General features: G+C 36.3%; 1 pseudogene; it reads right to left on the reverse strand.

Moving 5' to 3' along the window:
- Positions 1-4,344: 4,344 nt before the first annotated feature.
- LOC140518408 (general transcription factor 3C polypeptide 6 pseudogene) lies at positions 4,345-5,070 on the reverse strand (annotated as a pseudogene).
- Positions 5,071-21,884: the final 16,814 nt, after the last annotated feature.

The following is a 21,884-nucleotide window of genomic DNA, read 5'->3' on the forward strand; positions in this document are numbered from 1 at the left end:
CTGGCATCTGCCTTTGTTTTGAGGGAAGGAGGGCTGTGCAGGTCACCAGCCTCACTTCTCCTCCAGAGTCATCTGAATCCAGTGACCAGATATTCAGGAGGATGACTGGAGATGACTCAGAATGCACTGGGAGACCTTGGCCTTTTTAGGATAAGGTCTTTTCAGGTACTTACTTAGAGTGAGGTAAGGCCCATTCAGTGAATAGGCCTCTTTAAGAAGCAGCCAGGGAATGGCCCCTTTAAATAGAAAAGAAAAAAAATAAAACTGGGAGAGGCAGGAGCCTCAGGACCCTCAGGGTTGTTGTTTCAAAGAGAAACAGTTATTATTGACATTCACTCTAAGCCAGGAGGGTCTAAAACACAGCCATTGAGTGGAGCTGGGCAAGCACCCATAGTTGTTCAATCAATGGGCTTCAGGGTGCACTGGGTATAAGGTTTTAGGAAAGAAAGAAAGAGAGAAAGAGAGAGAGAGAGAGAGAGAGAGAGAGAGAGAGAGAGAGAGAGAGAGAGAGAGAAGAGAGAGAAGAAGGGAGGGAGGGAGAGAGGAAAGAGAAGAAAGGAAGGAAGGAAGAAAGAAAGGAAAGAAAGAAGGGAAGAGAGGGAGAGAGAGAAGAGAGAGGAAGGAAGGAAGAGAGAAAGAAAGAAAGAAAGAAAGAAAGAAAGAAAGAAAGAAAGAAAGAAAGAAAGAAAGAAAGAAAGAAAGGAAGGAAGGAAGGAAGGAAGGAAGGAAGGAAGGAAGGAAGGAAGGAAGGAAGGAAGGAAGGAAGGAAGGAAGGAAGAAAGGAAAAGAAAGATAGAAGAAATTTAGCCAGTAAACTCCAAGGTAACTGAACAGCTTCTGGCCATCAAAATTTATATTCTTTTGGAGAGGAGAAGGAAGGGGAGAAGGAGAGGCTGAGAGAGAGGATGAGATGAGTTACCCAGCTAACTGGGCCCCCATTCAGGCAACTTGGTCTGCTCACAGGTTGTGTTCATCCTTCGCTTTGAAAGAGGACCATGACATCAGAGAAATGACGACATGACTTGCACTTGACTTTGTTTTGAGTGAGGGAGGGCTGTGCAGGTCAACAGACTCATTTTCTCCTCCTGAGCCATCTGCATCCAGGGACCAGATAGTCATTAGAATGACTGGAGACAGCCCAGGATGCAATGAGAGCTATGAAACTTTACAATTAAGATTTAAGCTCCAAAGATTTAAGATTTGGCTCCGAAGAGGAGATATCAAGTGTCCTCCTGTGTTCCTTTGAAGAGGTGGAAGACTATGGATGTGGAACACTAATCATTTTTCAGACTTTTTAAATATTTTGGTTAGTTTGGTTGAACTGTTCTTTTTTATTTTTTATTCTTTATATGAGAGAGATAGTTCTCTAGGAGACAATGGAGGGGGAGGGATGCAATGGGAAATGTAGGCAATCTGAAAAAATAGTGATAAAAAATTTTCAAATTAATTTTAAAAATTATGTCACTTTTTCAGATTGGTGAACAATACTGTAAAATCATCCGTGATAGGGTCATTCCAAAATCACAATAAAAAATTGGGAAGCACTGATCTAAACTATTCAGCTACAGAAAACATATCAGGTGTGTATTCTCTACATCATTGGTACTCAACATACATTCAAGGAATTATTAGCTAAAATCTTTTTTAGTAGTACATTAATTCTCTATAAAAGAAAATGCCTTGGGTACAGAGTGATTTCATTTTTATAGCTTATAAAATAGAAGCTTTTAATGGAAATAAAGAGTGATAATTTTTAGATGTGTTCTAAATAACATTTTTTATAACTTTACGGCTTAAACAAAAGTTAAATCATGTTCACATCAATTATATTCTGCTTGAACCTAGACTAACCCACTGATATTTTATTGTACCATTTTAAAACACATTTTTAAAGGTTCTTGTTCCCTAAATTTTTGAAAAATACTTAAGTAATTTTAATTATTCCTGAACAAATGATTATGGCTACAAAATCAATAAGAGGGAATTGTTATAGGAAAGTAGCATTTGTCTGAAGTCAATACTTACAATTATCTTAACAATATGACTGAGTTTATATTTGGACTATTTTTTAATCTTTCTTCTGTCTTAAATGTCCTTTGGGAATCTATGATTGAATGCATATTTGTATGGATTATTCTGTAATTCGGCCATTAGTGTGTAGAACTCAATTCACTCCCACCTGATCTCAGGTGTTGGTTTGAAATAATCTCCTTTGGGTTGTTTATTATTTTAACATTACAAAGATTAATCAGTTGTATGTTTTCTTTATTAAACTGAACATAATTCCCAACCCTCTCTCTGGATCCAGACAAATAATAAGAGAAAATGTCATTCAAACATGACCAATTATTTACTCTTAAAATAGTTATAGCTAAAGATGTTTGAAAACAATCATACTGAATGAGGACCCATCTGTACAATTTACTTCTCTTTAGTTGTCTTTCTATTAATAAAGGAGTAGGAAAAAAATCAGGATATTTTCTCTGTTCCAGTTCATAGGAGAAGGTATTGAGAGAAAAATAATGTATGGTATTATTAGGGGGGAGAAACAGGAAAAGTCTTTTATGGGTAAAAAGGAAAGAGAAAGTAAAAAATATGGAAGAGGTGGGAAAGAATGCGGCCATCCAGAATTCTGTATGTCATTTCACATTTACTATTCATGATGTCAGTTTATTAGGACTGTCCTACAGAAAGGTAAACTGTGAAAGAAAGTCTTAATTTACTTCCCAGTAAGAAATGTATTGCTCATGATCAATAAATGTAGGATGGATGAACTGGACTATGAAAGTCAGTCCATGAAACATGCACAGCTATTTCCCCCTTGGTTTTGGTATGATCCTGTGTAAGCTTGGGCTGAGCCTTCTTCCAGCCATGAGTGACTGTGTGATGGTGGAAAGTCTTCTAATTGGCTTCTGAGCCAGAACTGAATGTACATGCAAAATGGGCATCTCGTCTCTTCTTGTTCTCTTTTTTTGGTAGGTTTTAGGAAGCAGGACTACTTTGAACTGAATGCTTTCATTAGTCAGGTGGAGGGAAGGCATCCGTTCTATCTCCCACCTAGTTATTCATGGCTGTGAGTATAAGAGCACTTTTGTCTTTACCATTTGCTCTTTCTCTTATGTAAATAAGTTTTCTGAGGTGGTAGTCACATCTAGGCAATAGCTTCATGAGTTTAGGACACACAGAGGTTCTGTCAATGGTCTCACCAGCTACCAATGGCAGGAGCCACCGGAGTGGAATTGGCCCTTGGTATTGGAAGTGTTACAAGTGGAAGCATCTGAGGATAGCAGCAGCTTCAGGATTGTGACATTTCTTGATAGAGTGACATGCCAGCTATGAATTCTAGAAAAGAACTGATTTTTGGACCCCATTGAAGAGCTCCACCTGAGGGGAAGTTCATTAAAACTCCACAAAGGAGAAAAGGTCTTCCAGGGTCAAGTGACAGGTACCTCTTGGCCCCACATATTCTCTCATACATGTGCCTCACTACCTTTGTACCATGGTGCAGCCCACTCTCCCTAGAGACCTTGTGTCTGTAAGGGGAGACTATATACTTGGTTTCAGAAAAGTGTTTTATGCCAACTATCCTTTTTTTTCCCCTGAAAATTAAGACTTTGTTTTACCATACATCAAACATTATTATAAACAATTGAGAAGCTAAAATACATTTATCTGACCCTTGTTTGTTCTGGAATGGTTTGCTGTACAACATTATAAGGTTGTACATCCTCTGTAGTTCCTCTCACTGTAGAAGTAGGGTGTATGTATCCAATATTAAAGAATCAGAAGTCTGTAATAATTCTGAAAATTAAATTTATGGCAGTTATTCCAAACTAGAGCAGAATCATGATAGAGAGGAGAAAGCCTTGTGAGTCACTAGGTACCTGCCTGGCATACCAGCTGTATGACTCCTGGGCAAATCACTTAACCTCTGAGAGTTCCTCACAACTCTATAAAATTAAGTTGGGGAGGGATAAAGAGGTAGTAAAGGACAGGGATCCCATCTGCAGTACAATCAACTGGTACCAAACAAAGTACCTTGATTAATTAGCAGGACCAGAAAGAAAGTTTTGAATTCATAGCTATTTTGCATTCAGAATCCCTCTACTTAAACTCCCAGAAATCTGTTAAGTCATCCAAAATGGTACCTTCACCTACATACAATACCCGCTTCAGCCATAACTTCTAATTTAGAGAATCTGAAGGAGAGGAATCCTAAAAAGAAACAAACAAACAATGACAAAGCCCCATTAAAAAAAAATCTGGGTTTTACCTGATGTATCCAGATATATGCAATGTATGGCCAATAGTCATGGAATCCATTAAGAAATGAAAGCTGTACACTTAATTCTCCAAAATCAGAGCTCTATTTATCCCTAAGTCTAAAATGTATAAGAATGAAGTGGCTTTTAAGGTAGACTCCTGAGTTTCCATAGAAGTAGAATCTTTTGTCTCAGAAGAGGTACCAAGAGTAGGACCTGCATCCCCCATTTCCAAGTGGTCTGATTTTTCCAGTTCATTGCCCATGCCTGTACTCTCTTTTGCTTGTATCTCTTGCTCTTCCATTTCCAAAGTTTTGTCTAAGGTTTGAGAAGCAACTTCCTCACCTGCTTTCTGATGTGGAAAGCTACAGATCATGTTGGATCTGTATGAAAAATCATTGTCCTTGACCTACATCCATTCTACACCACCTATTTTTTTTCTCTCTCTCCTCAATCAGAAGTGTTCTCATCACACTCAACCTCTTCATTGTATGGCACTTAAAATTCAGCTCTGTTTTATGGTTACTTTCTGCATCCACCTGATCTGCATTTTCTTCAAACAGAACACAGGTCCTAAGAGTATCTTCATATTCTCCAGCAAACACATAGTGTCCACTTGAAAAATAGGCTGATTTCCATTGTGTCAATTTCCAAAAATCTTACATTTGTTTTCACATCTTGGTTTTTGCTTAAAAAAAACCTCAGAATCTATAATTCCTGACAATTCCACATGTGCCAATTGCTTCACCCATTTTTCATTCTCTTCATCGTGCCCTGAAAACCCCCTGAAGGACAGCAGCCACCACATCCACAAGCCTATGGCTCAACCGGTCTTTCCCCAAGGTCCACCCTCCCCTCTACCCCTTCCTAGCATCCTGTGATCAAGCACTAACCACCATCATGAAGGCAAGCAACCAGGAAGACACAACTTTGTTCTCTGGTTCCAGCTCTCAACCAACAATTTTTGCTATACTTTTTCCATAAATGCCTTTGCTAAAAACTAATTAATTCTGGATGACATGATTATTAATGGAGAGTACATCAGGCAAAGCTCAGTAACTATAATATTGGAAGCCTCAGTTCCTTAGGTTTATGCTAGGATCCTAAGGAGATGAGTCAGCTGCCCTCCAGGGATCCCAAGGACACAGGATTGTGAGTGCCCAGTTAGGGGAGTGGCCCTAGAGGATGTGTTTGTTGCACAAACATAATAATTTAACCAGTCTTAATAACATAATTTGCTCAATATGTAACCTCTTATTTCAGAGGCTCACTCCTGGAATTAAGGCCTGGATACTTTGGCTCTCTCTGTCTCTCTGCTCTCTCTGTCTCTGTCTGTCTCTCTGTCTCTCTCCCCGACACTCCCTTCTTCTCTCTATGTGTGTCTGTCTGTCTCCCTTTCTCTCTCGCTCCATCTCTCCCTCTCCCTCTCATTGAGTCTCTTTATATATTCTTTCCCTCTACCCTAGAGAGATTCTGACCTCTCCAGGAGTCAGACTGTGCAGAGATTATGCTGGAAGTGCAATAACTAACTGTCTCAGCTCTTTCAAAGTGAACTAGCTGTGGAATAGTTTGAAGCATTCACATGCTTTTTGGTAAGCATAGGGTTTTGATGCCTCTGAGCCATTTAGGATTTTCTACCCCTTTGCTTGAGTGTTAACAGCCCTGCGTGCCACACAAAGTGATGCCTTAAATCATTCTGGAAGCATTTCTATTTTCATTGCTCTGCCAAAAGTTCCAGTTCTCCATTGCTGCACACTTTAGGGTAAGTTGATCTCACTTATCTTTTCCCCTCCCAAGCTGCATGCCTCCCATTGAGGCAGCAACACACATGTCTTTTTGGGGACTGGAATAATAATTTGTACCCACCTTTACAGTTGATAGAACAATAATAGATTTAGAGCTGGAGGGGACTTTGGAGCTCATCTAACTCAATCCCCTTATTTTATAGATAAGGAAACCAACCTTTCTGTTTTTCAGACTCTTCCTGAACAGCTAGGCCAAGCCAGGAAAATTGTTGTGTGACTTTCCTGGCCTTTCGGAAGATATCCAGTAGCTGCTGTCAGCACAAGGCTTGGGATGCAAAAGTTAGAGAGTAAGTGCAAAAGAAGGGTGGGAAGAGGAGAGAACCAGGTCTCCATTCAACTCAAAGATGTATGTCCCCTCGGAGAACATATTTCTTTTGTCCCTTTAGAAAAAGTTGTAGCTTTTTATAAAGTTACATTTTGTGATAGTATTGATTGGTGAGATTGATGAACTCTTCCAAATAGTAAATAGATATTTTACATTGATTCTCATGGTGTAGAATCAATATTGTATCAATGACAATACTCTTGCTGAACTGTAACATTGATTGCCTAACATCTCCATAAAACAATAGGATCAGTCAACTTTGATTTTGCAAATTGCATTAGTGGTGTTTTTTAATATTAGATGATAATTTTTTTTACTACAATAACCAATGGAACAGAAAAAATTAGAAAATCAACCATCCAGTCCTATCTTATATGGTTCTCTTCTGTATCTTCAGTGACTGTAGTGACTAACAATATAAAGACAGCTCAAAATATGCCAAAAATCAGATCATTTTTAGAGTATCCAAAAACACCAATTTGATTGTTTGTACTCTGAACATGTAAGTCTTGTCCAGCAGGCTATGAGGCAAAAAACCACTGAAAGAATAATTCATATCAACATTCTTGCTACAAATCAGCATCTCTCAAAAGTGTGGTCTGAGGACTCCCAGGAGGTCTTTGCAAGGTCAAAATTATTTTTATAATAATACTAGGATGTTTTAATTTCTAATGAGATAAGTATCACTAGATGTAAGTCACATACACAAAATCTCTTTTGGGGGAGATAATTTTCAAGAGTCTTAAAAAGTTAAGAGGTAAAATTGTTTGAAATTTGTTTGAAGCAAAACTAGAATAACAATTTATACAATAACAATAATATTATAAAGACAAACAATTTTGCGATACTTAGAACTTTGAAAGATAATTCCAGAGCACTTATGATGAAATATGTTACCTACCTCTAGATAGAGAGGTAATGTAGACTGGGGTATGTGATTTTTGTTTTGGACGTGATCAATGCAGAAATTTATTTTACCTTACTATACATGTTTATAATGGGTTTTGTTTTTCTTGCTTTCTCAAAGGGGAACCAGATGGGAGGGAAAGAATGCAGATTTGAAAATAAAATAGAATTGTAAATAAATAAAAGGTGAGCAGATAAATAAATGGGAGGGAGAGGGGGAAGAGTATAAAGTGAACTGAAACCAAAAAGTTTGAGAACTGCTACCACAGATGAAACAAAAAGACATAAAAAGTTATAGTAAAATATAAAAATGACTCACATCTCAGAGGAGCAAATAAAGGAGTTGGTTGGTCCATCACATGTCCAAAGGTAACAAAAAACATAATTTTAGGAGATATTTGATCACTTCACCTTGGATGTTCAGAGTGACTTAAGCAAACCTTGAAGATAATTATCATCACGTGTTGTACAGGATAAAAGAGCAGAGAAATGCTATGAAGAACTTAACAGGATTCTTCAATCAACATACACAGTTCAAAAAAGCAATATTATTTACTAAGGACTACCCTGGATTGTGATCCATATGCCTCATTGAACTTACAGTCAAAAGTACTATGAGTCTGTTTAATGTACTTGGTCTACAGAATGAGCAAATTCATAGAACTATGTAATCTTAGAATCTCAGAAGTCATGTATTCCCATCATACCTATAGTAGGAATCATGTATGCAATATCCTTAGTGGATACTTACATGCTTGCACATTCCTGCTGTGTATCTATCACATTATGGTTATTTCTGTACATATCTTACATGAAGAACAAATATAGAAAAGCTGGATTTTCCTATGGTAGAGATAATATAGATGTGAAAGCTTTGATAGATCAATTCACAAGAAATATGAAAGGGAGGGAAAATTTCACCAGCGTTGAAAAAATCTCAAGTCTTATTAGTATTGAAACAAGGGAACCAAGAGAACAACTACTGACCTATGTTTGATTTCTCAACTATCAAAATGTTAAAGAGACTCTTCTATATATGCTTCAAAGGCTTCCTTGATAAGGGTTTTAGGAACAAGTACACTTTGACAATCAATATTCAGTGTTGTACGCCTGTCCACAATTGATTGAAAGATGTAGTAAAAACAAGGTTGCACAATGCTTTTTATTTGTTGATTATTAAAAAAAAAAACCATTTGCTTTTAAGGAGGGACAGAGTAAAAAGAGAGAGAAAGAAGGATAAACAGGGGAAAAATAGGATGGAAAGAAATACAGAATACAGAATTAATAATCAACTGTGAATGTATATTGGAAATCTTATCCATAACATAGAAGCAAATAGCAGAAAAGATTAAAAACCAAAATTCAACAATATGTTGTTTTCAAGAAACACACTTGAAACAGAGACACAAAGTAAAAATAAGGGACTGGAGCAGAATCTATTATGTTTCAGCTGAGGTTTAAAAAAAAACAACAGAGATAACAATCAAGATTTTGAGCAAAGTAGAATAAAAAATAGACCTAATTAAAACACATAAGCAGCGAAAGTACATTTTGTTAAAAGGTATCATAGACAATGAAGTGATATCTATACTAAACATATATGTACCAAAGGGCACAGCATCTAGAAACTTGAAGGAAAAGTTAAATGAGTTTTAGGAGGAAATAGACAGTAAAACTATACTAGTGAGGGACTTCAACTTCCCCTTCTCAAAACTAAATAAGTCTAACTACAAAATAAACAAGAAGTTAAGGAGATGAAAAGAATTTTAGAACAATTAGACATGGAGAAAACTGAATGGGAATAGACCAGAGTATATATTTTTTCTCAGTTGTACATGACACCTTCACAAAAATTGACTGGGTAAAAGGTCATAAAAACCTCACAATCAAATATAGGAAAGCAGAAATATTAAATATATCCTTTCCAGATCATAATGAAATAAACATTACATTCAATAAAGGGGCCATGGGAACATAGATTAACAATGCATTAGAAACCAAATAACCTTAAAAATGAGTCAAAAAAGCAAATCACAGAAACAAATAATTTCATTAAAGAGAATAATAATGATGAAACAACATACCAAAATTTGTGGGATGCAACCAAAGCAGTCCTTAGGGGAAAATGTATATCTCTAAACACTTACATTGATAAAACAGAGAAAGAGCAGATCAATAAATTGAACATGTAATTAAAATACCTAGAAAAAGAGAAAATGAAGAATTCCCAATCAAATACCAACTTATAAATCCTGGAAATCAAAAGAGAAATTAATAAAATTGAAAGTGAGAAAACTGTGAAACTAATAAAACCAAGAGCTGGTTTTATGGGTGGGGAGGAAAACCAATAAAATAGGCAAACCATTGGTTAATTTGATTTTTCTTAAAAGAAGAAAACCAAATTACCAGTATCAAAAATGAAAAGGGCAAATTCACCACCCATGAAGATGAAATTAAAGCAGTTATTAAGAGCTATTTCACTCAATTATGCTCAATAAACTTAGCAATCTAAGAGAAATGTATGAATATTTACAAAAATACAAATTGTCCAGATGTTAATCTGGGAAGGGGAAATTGAATATGTAAATGACCCCATCTTAGAAAAACAATTTAAACAAACCCTCAACCAACTTCCCATGAAAAAAATCCCTAGGATCAGATGCAACCCCAACTGATTTGTACTGAACATTTAACTATTAATTCCAATACACAGAAACTGTTTGGAAAAATATGCAAAGGAGTCCTACAAAATTTGCTTTATGCCACAGATATGGTGCTGACACCTAGATCAAGAAGAGCAAAAACAGAGAAAGAAAATTATAGCCCAATCTCCCTAATGAATATAGATGCAAAATTTTAAAATAAAATATTAGTAATGGGATTATAGCAATATATTACAAAGATCATACATAATGACCAGGTGAGATTTATACCAGGAATGTAGGGCTGATTCAATTTTAGGAAAACTATTGACCATATCAATAACAAAAAAAAACCCCCATAAATTGTATGATTATTTCAATAGGTGCCACAAAAGCTTTTGCCAAAATACATCATCCATTCCTATTCTAAAAAAAAACAACATTAAAGAGCATAGGAATAAGTGGAGCTTTCCTTTAAATGATAAGTAGTATCTATCTAAAACTGCCAACAAGCATTATCTATAATGGGGATAACCTGGAAACCTTCCCAGTAACGGTGGTGAAGCAAGAATGTCCACTATCAACACTATCATTCAATATTGCACTAGAAATGTACTATAGTAATAAGAGAAAAAAGAAATTGAAGGAATTAGAATGATAATGAGGAAACAAAACTATCATTCTTTGTGGATGATATGATGGTGTAATGTTAATGAGATTTATGTTAATAGGAGTTAAAGATCTTCCCCACTCACTAGTAGGCCTCAGATGGAGCCCATTAAGGGAAGCTTGATTAGGGGAGGCTTGTCTTGTAGGAAGGTTCACACCTTTTGTTAATTTCTAATGAGGTACTGGGTCATGAGGGTCACAATTGCCCTCAGGCTCTGAAAAGTGTATATATACTTTGAGGTGAGGTTTTGCCTTGAGGGTTTACTCTTCCGAAGAAGAAGCATCATGTGCCAGATGAGACTCTGGGTAGCCATTAAGGCTTCCAACACTAGGTGTTGGTGCTTCTCTCTCTGGTAACTAAGTATGTATGTAATGGTCAGACAGTTGGATCTGTCTGTTGATCTGTGATCTATATATTGCTTATGGTCAGACAGTTAGAAGCCCTGTCTATTGGTCTTTATTTCTCTGCTTGTATTTTCTCTGTTGATATATGTGATTAAAGAAGATTGTTGACCCCTCAAAAGTTGCTTTCCTAGGTGGTGGAGTGGAAGGACTGACCTCTCTAACTCTCCCCCATAGCTCTTAAAATACCTGCAAAAAATGTCTCTAAACAAATTCTAGAGCAGCAGAAGCTACAAAATGACGGATTTCCAGCCCAAGACAACCTGGAAGACTGACAGAAAAGGTCTATCACACCAGGCTCGTAGCAGAGTGCAGCCTAGCATGGGCTGTGCCACACAGACAGAACTGGAGCAGGTTTCAGGGTGCAGACTCATAGGCACTGTTGTGGTTCCCTGATTTCTCAACCCACAAATGCTAAAGATAGCTTCAAAGGTCAGTAAAAAAGGTCTTTCACCTATGTGAGAGGGTAGTACTGTCGTGCACCAGTGCCAGTCCCAGAACAGTGGCAGCCATTGGTGTAGTAGGATCCACTTTTGGAGCCCTCAGCCTAAAGACCCAGGGGGAATCTAGAGGCTGATCTGTGTCTCAGTCCTGAGTGGCAGTCCTAGGGTGAGGAAGAGTGCTGGCATGGCAGAGCTGGTGGCAGCTGTGGAGAGGGAATCCTACTCACAGTTCCAGGACAGAAAAAAGTGCTTTTGGTTGCCCACAGACCAGAGTGCAGGCTAGGAGAGGAGTAAACTCCTCTCTCTTGATTGTGCCACCTTGGAGGAACTGAGAACTTACAGGTCCCTAGAGGCATCTCAGAGAATAGCTGCACAAAACCTCTGAGCCTACAGTAGTATACCCTCCACTTGACAAAGGACTCAAAAGTCAAGTAACTAGCTGGAAAAATGCCCTCAAAGGGGAAAAAAATAAGACTATAGAAGGTTACTTTCTTGGTTAAAAGGTATTTTCTTCCATCTTTTCAGATGAGGAAGAGAAAAGCATACAATCTGAGGAAGACAGCAAGGTCAAGGCTTCCAAAAAAAATGCAGTGGTCTCAAGTCATGGAAGAGCTCAAAAAGGATTTTGAAAACCAAGTAAGAGAGATGAAGAAAAAATTGGAAAGAGAAATGAGAGCAATGCAAGAAAATCATGAAAAGCTAGTCAACAGCTTGCTAAAGGAGACCCAAAAAGATGCTGAAGAAAATAACACCTTTAAAAATAGATGAACCCAAATGGCAAAAGAGGTCCAAAAAGCCAATGAGGAGAAGAATACTTTAAAAAACAGAATTGGCCAAATGGAAAAGGAGGTCCAAAAGCTCACAGAAGAAAATAGCTGTTTAGCAGATGGAAGCTAATGACATTATGAGAAACCAAGACATTTTAAAACAAAACCAAAAGAATGAAAAAAATAGAAAACAAGGTGAAATATCTCATTGGAAAAACAGCTGACCTAGAAAATAGATCCAGGAGAGAGAATTTAAAAATTATTGGTCTACCTGAAAAACATGATCAACCCTATACCTCATCTTCTAAGAAATTATCAAGGAAAACTGCCCTGCTTTTCTAGAATGAGAGGGTAAAATAGAAATGGAAAGAATTCACCAATCACCTCCTGAAAGAGACCCCAAAAGGAAAACTCCTAGGAATACTGTAACCCTATTCCAGAGTTCCCAGGCCAGGGAGAAAATATTATAAGCAACCAGAAAGAAACAATTCAAGTAATGTGGAAATACAATCAGGATAATACAGGATTCAGCAGCTTCCATACTAAGGGATTAAAGGGCTTGGAATATGATATTCCAGAGGTCAAAGGAATTAGGATTAAAACCAAGAATCACCTACCCCGTAAAAACTGAGTATAATACTTCAGGGAAAAAAAATGGAATTTCAATAAAATAGAGAACTTCCAAACATTCTTGTTGAAAAGACCAGAGCTGAATAGAAAATTTAACTTTCAAATACAAGAACCAAGAGAAACATGATAAGGTAAACAGGAAAGAGAAGCCTTAAGGAACTCATTAAAGTTGAAGTGTTTACATTCCTACATGGAAAGATGTTATTTGTAACTCATGAGATCTTTTTCAGTACTAGGGTAGTTAGAAGGAATATATATGTGTGTGCGCATGTGTGTGTATGTATATGGGTATGTATGTATATGTATCTTATATATGTGTAGGTATGTATTTGTACCTGGGTGTATGAGTGTGTGTGTGTGCATGTGTGTGTGTATATGTATACACACACACACATAGATAGAGGGCACAGGGTGAGCTGAATATGAAGGAAGAATACCTAAAATAAAAAATTTACTGTTGAGTGGAATGTACTAGCAGTAAGAGAAAGGGAGAGGTAGAATGTAGCAAACAATCTCACATAAAAGAGGGAAGAAAGAGCTTTTACAATGGAGGGGAAGTGGGGTGGAAGAAAGGAAATAAGTGAGCCTCACTCTCATGGGATTTGGCTTAAGGAGGGAATAGCACACACTTGATTGGATATGAAAATCTATTTTACCCTGCAGGAAGGCAGGGGGCAAGGGGATAGGAGAGGAAAGATAATAGAAGGAACAGCAGATTGGGGAAAAGTATAATCAGAAGAAAACACTATTGTGGGAGAACAGGTCAAGGGAGAGAATGGAATAAATGGAGGGCAGGATAAGACAGAGGGAAATGTGGCTAGTCTATCACAACATAACTACATGGTTACACATGTATGACCTATATTGAATTGCTTGTTTTCTCGATGAAGGTGGGTGGGGAGGGAGGAAGAGAGAGAATATGGATTCAAAGCTTTAATAATGAATGTTAAAAATTGTGTGAGCATGTAAATGGAAATTAAGATGTACAGGTAATGGGGTATATAAATCTATTTTGCCACACAGAAAAGTAGAGGGAAAGGGGAATGGAAGAAGGGGGGTTAATAGAAGAGAGGACAGACTGCAGGAAGGGATGGATGGGGTGCATGCTGTCCTGGGGTGGGGAGAGATGGGGAGAAAATTTTGAATTCAAATTCTTGTGGAAGTGAATGTTGAAAAAAGAAAAATAAATTATTTATATATGTATGCATGTATGATGTATGTATGTATGTTTGTATGTATTTAAAGTTGCCTTCCTTTTAGAAAAACCGATCTAAGAACCTATGCTAGCAGGCCGTCCTGGATGTGTCAGGGTACAGATGGTATACCTAAAAATCCTAGAGATTAGCTAAAAACTAGTGGAAACAATTAACAACTTCAACAAAGTGATAGGATGCAAAATAAGCCCATATAAATCATCTGCATTTTTGTATACTATCAGCAAAGTCCAACAGGTAGAGATAAAAAGAAATTCCATTTAAAATAGTTGCAAATAACATTAAATACTTGGAAATCTACCTGCCAAGACAGTCCTAGGAACTATAAAAATACGATTATGAACCATGTTTTACAGAAATAAAGTCAGTTCTAAATAATTGGAAAAATATTAATTATTCACAGGTAAACCAAGTCAAGATAATAAAAATGACAATTCCACCTAAATTAATTTACTTATTCAGTGCCATACCAAACTACCAAAAAAATATTGTATAGAGCTAGAAAAAGTGGTAACAAAACTCATCTGGAAGAACAAAAGTTGAGAATCAATTGGAATTCATTGGAATCAATGAAAAAAAAAATGTGAAGGAAGATAGCCAAGGAGCACCAGATTTCAAAATGTATTATAAAGCGGATATCATCAAAACAACCTCTTGCTGGCTAAGAAACAGAGTGATAGGTCAGTGGAATAGGTAGGTACACAATACACAGTAGTATATGGCTATAGTAATGTGGTGTTTGGCAAACCCAAGACCCAAGCTTTTGAGACAAGAACTCACTATTTGACAAAAATTACTGGGAAAACTAGAAAAGAGTTTGACAGAAACTAGGTATAGGCCAACATCTCACACTATATACCAAGATAAGGTCAAAATGAGTATATGATTTAGACATAAAAGCTGATATCAAAAGCAAATTAGGGAGCATGGAAAATTTTATTTGTCAGATCCATGGAGAAGGGAAGAATTTATAACCAAACAAGAGGCAGTGAGCATTATGGGCTATAAAAAGGATAATTTTTATTTTGTTGCTATTGTTATTTTTCAGTTATATTCAGTCATGTCTGAGTCTTTGTGACCCCATTTGGGGTTTTCTTGGCAAAGATACTGGAGTGATTTGCCACTTCCTTCTCTAGTTCATTTTATAGATTAGGAAACTGGCAAACAGAATTAAGTGACTTGCCCAAGGTCTTACCTTAAATTAAAAAGTTTTTCACCAACATAACCATTAGATTAAAAGGACAGATTAGAGGTAAAGCAGGAAACTGAGGGGAAATTTTACAGTAAGTTTCTCTGATAAGGCCTTATTTCTCAAATTTACAGAGAACTGAGCTAAATTTATAAAACTACAAATCATTCCTCAGTTGATAAATGGTCAAAGGATATGAACTGGCAGTTTTCAGAAGAAGATATCAAAATTATCTATAGTCATATAAAAATGCTCTAATTCATTACTGGTTAGAGAGATTCTAATTAAAACAACTCTGAGGCACCATCTCACACCTATCAGAGTGGCTAATATGACAGAAAAGGAAACTGACAAATGCTGAAAGGGATATGAGAAAATTGGGACACTAATACACTGTTGGTTGAGTTGTGAACTGATCCAATCATTCTGGAGAGCAATTTGGAGCTATGCTCAAAGGTCTATAAAATGTCCATATCCTTTCATCCAGTACTATTTTGTCTGTATCTCAAGGAAATCAAAGATAAAGGACCTATATGTACAAAAATATTTATAGCAACTCTTTTAGTAATGGCAAAGGATTAGAAATTGAGGGGAAATCCATCAGCTGGGGAATGTCTGAACAGGTTGTGGTAAATGATTGTGAGAAAATACTATTGTGATATGAAATGATGAGTGGAATGCTTTCAGAAAAACCTGGAAAGACTTACATGAACTGATGCAAAGTGAAGTGGGCAGAACCAGGAAAATATTGTAACACAGTAACAGAAATACTGAACAATTTTGAGTGACATCCTCAGCAATACAATGATCCAAGAAAATTCCAAAGGACTTATGATGAAAAATTACTATCCACCTTTAGAGAAAGAACTGGTAAAATCTGAATGCAAATCAAAGCATACTTTTTTTACTTTACTTATTTTTCTTGTTTTAATTTGTTTTCTTTTGCAACATGGTCAATATGGAAATGTGTTTTATATGACTGCACATATATATATATATATATATATATATATATAATTGATATCAAGTTGCTTGCCTTCTCAAGGAGGGGAGAGAGAAGTAAAGAATTTGGAACTCAAAATTTAAAAAAATATTAAAATCTTTTTTACATGTAATTGAAAAATCTTTAATGAAAAATAAAAATATATGAAATACATAAAATGTATTGGGGAAAATAACTACAGAAGGTAATTTTTTTTTTAAAGCATTTGATTTAGTAAATCAGTACACCACTTTAGAGGCCATCTTACAAGTCAGTGCAGGGTCCAGACTGAAGAGGGATCATTTCCATGTGGATAATACTCCAGATATTCCTGTTTGTAGATGACACTGTACTGGTGACATTAAGCCCTGGGAAGGTGCAAAGCCTTTTAGAAGGGATCTATAACACTCAAACAACTTTGGCCTAGCCATCCACACAGGAAAGAGCAAGTAGATAGAAGATATATATTTTAAGAAGAACATATGAAAACATCCAAATTGATGATACCAGAGATCTCTTTAAGTATTTGAGTATCTTGTACCAATCAATCAAAAAGCATTTATTAAATCCGTGCCATGTATCAGTCCTAGTGCTAAGCCCTGGGGAACAAAGACAGGTAAAAAGAATCTCTTCCCTCAAGAGTTCACATTCTAATGGGAAGGTGACATGTAAACAACATACAAATAAACTATATGTTTATGTATGTGTGTACATATATGTACACATATACACATGCACACACATGCACACACATACACACCACACACATATATATGTAAAGGCAAAGGTCCTCCCACATTATGGGGGTTAGGGGAGAGGTGGCCCCCAGGATCTGGAAAATCCATGTATTCATTACCAGAAAAGAAGTCTGAATTATTATGGTACTAAAAGATAAAATATGTTGATGGTATACAATACTATATGTATATTTTATGCATTTCTGAGTTGTTAAGCTTTTTTCTGTGTTGTATGCTGACCTTTGTTGTGTCATCTGCGGCTTCCGCAAAATTCCCCCAAAATTCCCATTTAATTTCTTATGTCGATTTACCATACATCGAAACCACGATGGGAAAAGTCACAAAGTGGAAGGGCTAACTGTATATTCCAAATGTGGTCTGACCAAGGCAGAAGTTAATGGAATTACCACCACTCTGGTTCTGCACCCTGTAATTTTGCAAATAAGGCATCCATGATCATGTTGGCTTTTTTAGCAGTCATATCAGATGGCTGACTCATATTGAGCTTATGTTGAATTAAAACCTCCAGGATCTTTTCCACAGGAACTATCATCAAGTCATATTTTCCCCCCATCTCTTATTTATGTAATGGATTTTTAAAATCTAGAAGCAGGATTTCCTATGTATTCAATTTAAGAAACTTTTATTAAGGGCCTATTTTATGGGCAAAGTACTATATACTAGGTACTGGGGACACAAAGGCAAAGACAAAATAACCTTTGCCCACAAAACAAAACATTCTATTGGGGAGATACAATACCATCCCCAAGTAAGTAAATACAATGGATTTACAAAGAAACACAGTCATTTCACATGAAGGGAGGAATATATTCTAAATGTGTGGGACCACTTATGCAAAGGCATGGAAGAGGAAGATTGCATACCATGCCTTCAAAGAGCTAGCAGTCCAAGTTGACTGAATAAATATTAGCTTTTCTTTCCAGCTTGGTGTTATCTACAAATAATCATCAATAAGCATGTCTTGTGTGTCCTCACCCAAGCTGGGATTTTTAAAAAGTTAAATAAGAAAAGACTGAGAATAGGGGTCTAAAATACATAATTAGAAATTTCCTTCTAGGTTGCCATTAATAAACACTCTTCAGGGACAGTATCTATATCCATCTCTATCATTTCTCTCTGTTCTGTAGATGTATTTAGATATGCATATGTGTATATACATAGAAAGATAGATATGTCTATATAGTGCTTAGAACAGTGCCTGGTACATAGTAGATGTTTAATAAATGTTTATTATTAATTGATACATACATATTAATGTATATCATATATTTCAATATTGAAATATTTTGCAAGTTTTCCCATAGAACACTATAAGATTTTTTATTTTCAAATTAAAATTCTTATGTCTTGTTTTTTATATCACCTTTACTTTTCACTATATCCCTCCCCTGTTCCCAGAGATCTGTTCCTTAAAACAAAGAATTAAGAGAGGGGGAAAAATCAGCTCAACAAAACCAGTCAGTCAGCACATCTATCAATAAGTAGTGCTGTACACTCATAGCTTCCCATCTCTTCAAAGAAAAAAAAGAGGCACTTTTTTTTCTCACTTCTTTGGAATCAAGCTTGGTTATTATATCTTCACAACATCCAGTTTTTATTCTTTTGCTATTGGAATTGTTTTTCATTTACATTGTTGTAGTATGCTGCATACTGTTTTCTTGGTTTTACTTACCTCACTTTGTATTATATGAGTTCATGTAAGTCTCCCAGTGCTTCACGGAATTATTCATATTTATCGTTTATTATTGCAAAGTAATGTTTTCTTATTTTAATGTATTTCATTAATTTGTCAAGCCATTCCCCAATCAATGAACATCTACTTTATTTGCAGTTCTCTGCTCCATTTACTTTGGTGTGTATGGCACCTTTCTATTTATCACTAATTGGTTATATGCCTAGCAAATGAATCTATGGAGACATTTTAATCACTTTCTTAGCCTAGTTCCAAATTGCTGTCTTGAATGGTCAGACCAATTCATCATTCCACCAAAAGTAAAGTAGTGTGCCTATCTTTCCACAACCCCTCCAGCATGATTTGGATTTCTCTTAATAGTAATCATTTAGCACAATCTTTGTACAAGTATACCTTATTTTATTGTACTTTGCTTTATTCTGCTTCATAGAGTTTTGGTTTTTTTTACAGATTGGAAGGTTTGTGGCAACCTTGTGTCAAGCAAATCTATCAATACCATTTTTTTCCAGCAGCACACACACACATTGTGTCTCTGCATCAGGTTTTGGTAGTTATCATGCTATTTTAAACTTTTTCATGATTATTATCTCTAATATAGTGATCTGTAATTAGTGATTTTTGATATTATGACAGTAATTGTTTTGGAGAGCTACAACCACGCCCATATAAGACATGAACTTAACTAATAAATGTTCTATGTGTTCTGACTAATCCATGGACTGGCAGTTCCCCTTCTCTCTCCCTCTCTTCAGGCCTCCCTATTCTCTGAGCCACAGCAATATTGAAATTAGGCCAATTAATAACCCTACAATGGCCTCTAAGTGTTCAAGTGAAAGAAATAGTCAATTATGTGGCAAATTTCATCGTTTTCTTATTTTAAGAAATTCTCACAAACACTCCAACCTTCAGTAACTGCCATCCTGATCAGTCAGCTGCCATCCATACTGAGGCAAGACTCTCCACCAGCAAAAAGTTTACAGCTCTCTGAAGGTTCAGATAATGGCTAGCAATTTTTAGCAATGAAGTATTTGTCATTAAAAATTGTTTTTTAGACACAATACTATTGCACATTTAATAGACCACAGTATACTATAAACATAACTTTTATATGCATTGGGAAACCAAAGAATTCATGTGACTTGTCTTATTGCAATACTTATTTTATTATAGTGGTCTAAAACCAAACCTGCAATATCTCTGAGGCATGCCTGAATAAAGGTTGTTAGTAGTTTGCAATTATTTTGTTGAGAACTTGTTCATCTCATTTGATAGATTATCCATTGGCAAATGGCTTTTGACCTTTTATACTTGTTTTAGTTGCCAACGTATATCTTAGACATCATACTTTTGTCAGAGATCCTTGATGCGATGACTTTTTCTCAACTGGTACTTCCCTTTTTATAATAATTGTCATTTTGGTTCATGCAGCAGCTTTTAAATTTTATGTAATTAAAATTTTCCATTTCATTTGTTATTTTGAAATGCTGAACTGTGAATCAATTACCCAGCCCACATTCTCTAGCTTGTCGACAAGGCTGCTATGAGAGACTTTTTCAAATACCTTATTCCTACCCAGATCTAACTAGTCAATCAATCCAGAAGCATTTTTAAGCAACTATTCCATGCCAAACATTGTAATTAGGGAGTGGAGATACAAAGATATACATGAGATATTCTCTGCCCTCAAGGAGCTTACATTAGATTGGAAGAGGCAATATGTCCATATATAAGTATATACATAATGAAAGCAAGGTAATTTCATGGCAGGGGTGGAGGAGAGAGGCGGGGGCACCAGTTCCTGGGGATTATCAGGAGGGACTTTACGTTGGAAGGGTACTTGGACTAAACGTTGAAGACGGAATATCATGTATGAAGAACACAGCAAGGTCAGGTTGGCTGGATATGTAAAGAAGAATAATTCAATTCAATTTAACGGTCTTTTATTAAGAAGCTACTATATGCTAAGAGCAGCTAGGTGGTGCAGTGGATAGAGCACCAGTGCAGGAGTCAGGAGGACCTGAGTTCAAATCTCACCTCAGACACTTGACTCTCACTAGCTCTGTGACCTTGGGCAAGTCACTTAACCTCAATTGCCTCATCCTGGGTCATCTCCAGTCATCCTGATGAATATCTGGTCACTGGATTCAGATGGCTCTGGAGGAGAAGTGAGGCTGGTGACCTGCACAACCCTCCCTCACTCAAAACAAAGTCAAGTGCAAGTCATGTCATCATTTCTCTGATGGCATGGTCTTCTTTGGCAATGAAGGACTAACACACCATATGCTAAGAAGTCCTATACAAAAAAAAAATGAAACAACTTCTGTCCTCAAGGAAAATAAATCCTACTGGAAAGAAAAAAAAGTACGTATAAATACATACATACATGCATACATACATATATATATACACACACACATAAGTAAATATAAACTATATAAAAAGAAATTTCATAGGGGCACTAGCAATGAGGGGGATCAGGAGAAGTTTCGTGTCAGAAGTAGCACTTGCCCTGAGTCTCAAAGAAAATGAGGGATTTCAGGAGGTGAAAATAGATGTGGGATGTCATGTACAGGGAATAGTACATGAGCCAGTTAGGCTGAATTATTCAATGAATTGGGGGGAGGTATGAGTAATTAGCCTGTAAATGCAGATTGGAGCCAAGATTGCAAAGGGTTTTAGATACCCAAACAGAAAACTTTACATTTTGTCCAGATTCTAGCATGAGCAATTCAATGGAGTTTATTAAGCAAGGGTGACATCATTAGATCTGTACTTTAGGAAGACAAGTTTGACAGCTGTGTCAGGGACGAATTGGAGAAGGGAGATATTCTAGGGCAGAAAATCAATAAGGAGATAATTAGAACTGTCTAGGTGAGAGAAGGTGAGTTGTGAACTAGGCTGGTTTTTGACCTTACATATTTGTATTAATTCCTCCTATATCTTGGATATTAGAAAGGGCAGGTGAGAAGCCTTGGGCTTGATTGGAAATGGGGAATGAATGAGAGTGAAGAGACAAGGATGACTCCTAGTTTGTGTTCAAACCCTCATAGTATTTGGCCAAAAAAAAATTGTTTCCAAATTTTTTTATGTAGAGGATTAAGTATGTGGATTAAAATATCTTCAAATATTTAGGCATATTTTAAAAATATACTAATTAACTAAATAAATAGATTATTATAGGCTGTCACAAATTTTCT

Source organism: Notamacropus eugenii, chromosome 1 (genome assembly GCF_028372415.1).
Source record: "Notamacropus eugenii isolate mMacEug1 chromosome 1, mMacEug1.pri_v2, whole genome shotgun sequence".
Taxonomy (NCBI): Eukaryota; Metazoa; Chordata; class Mammalia; order Diprotodontia; family Macropodidae; genus Notamacropus; species Notamacropus eugenii.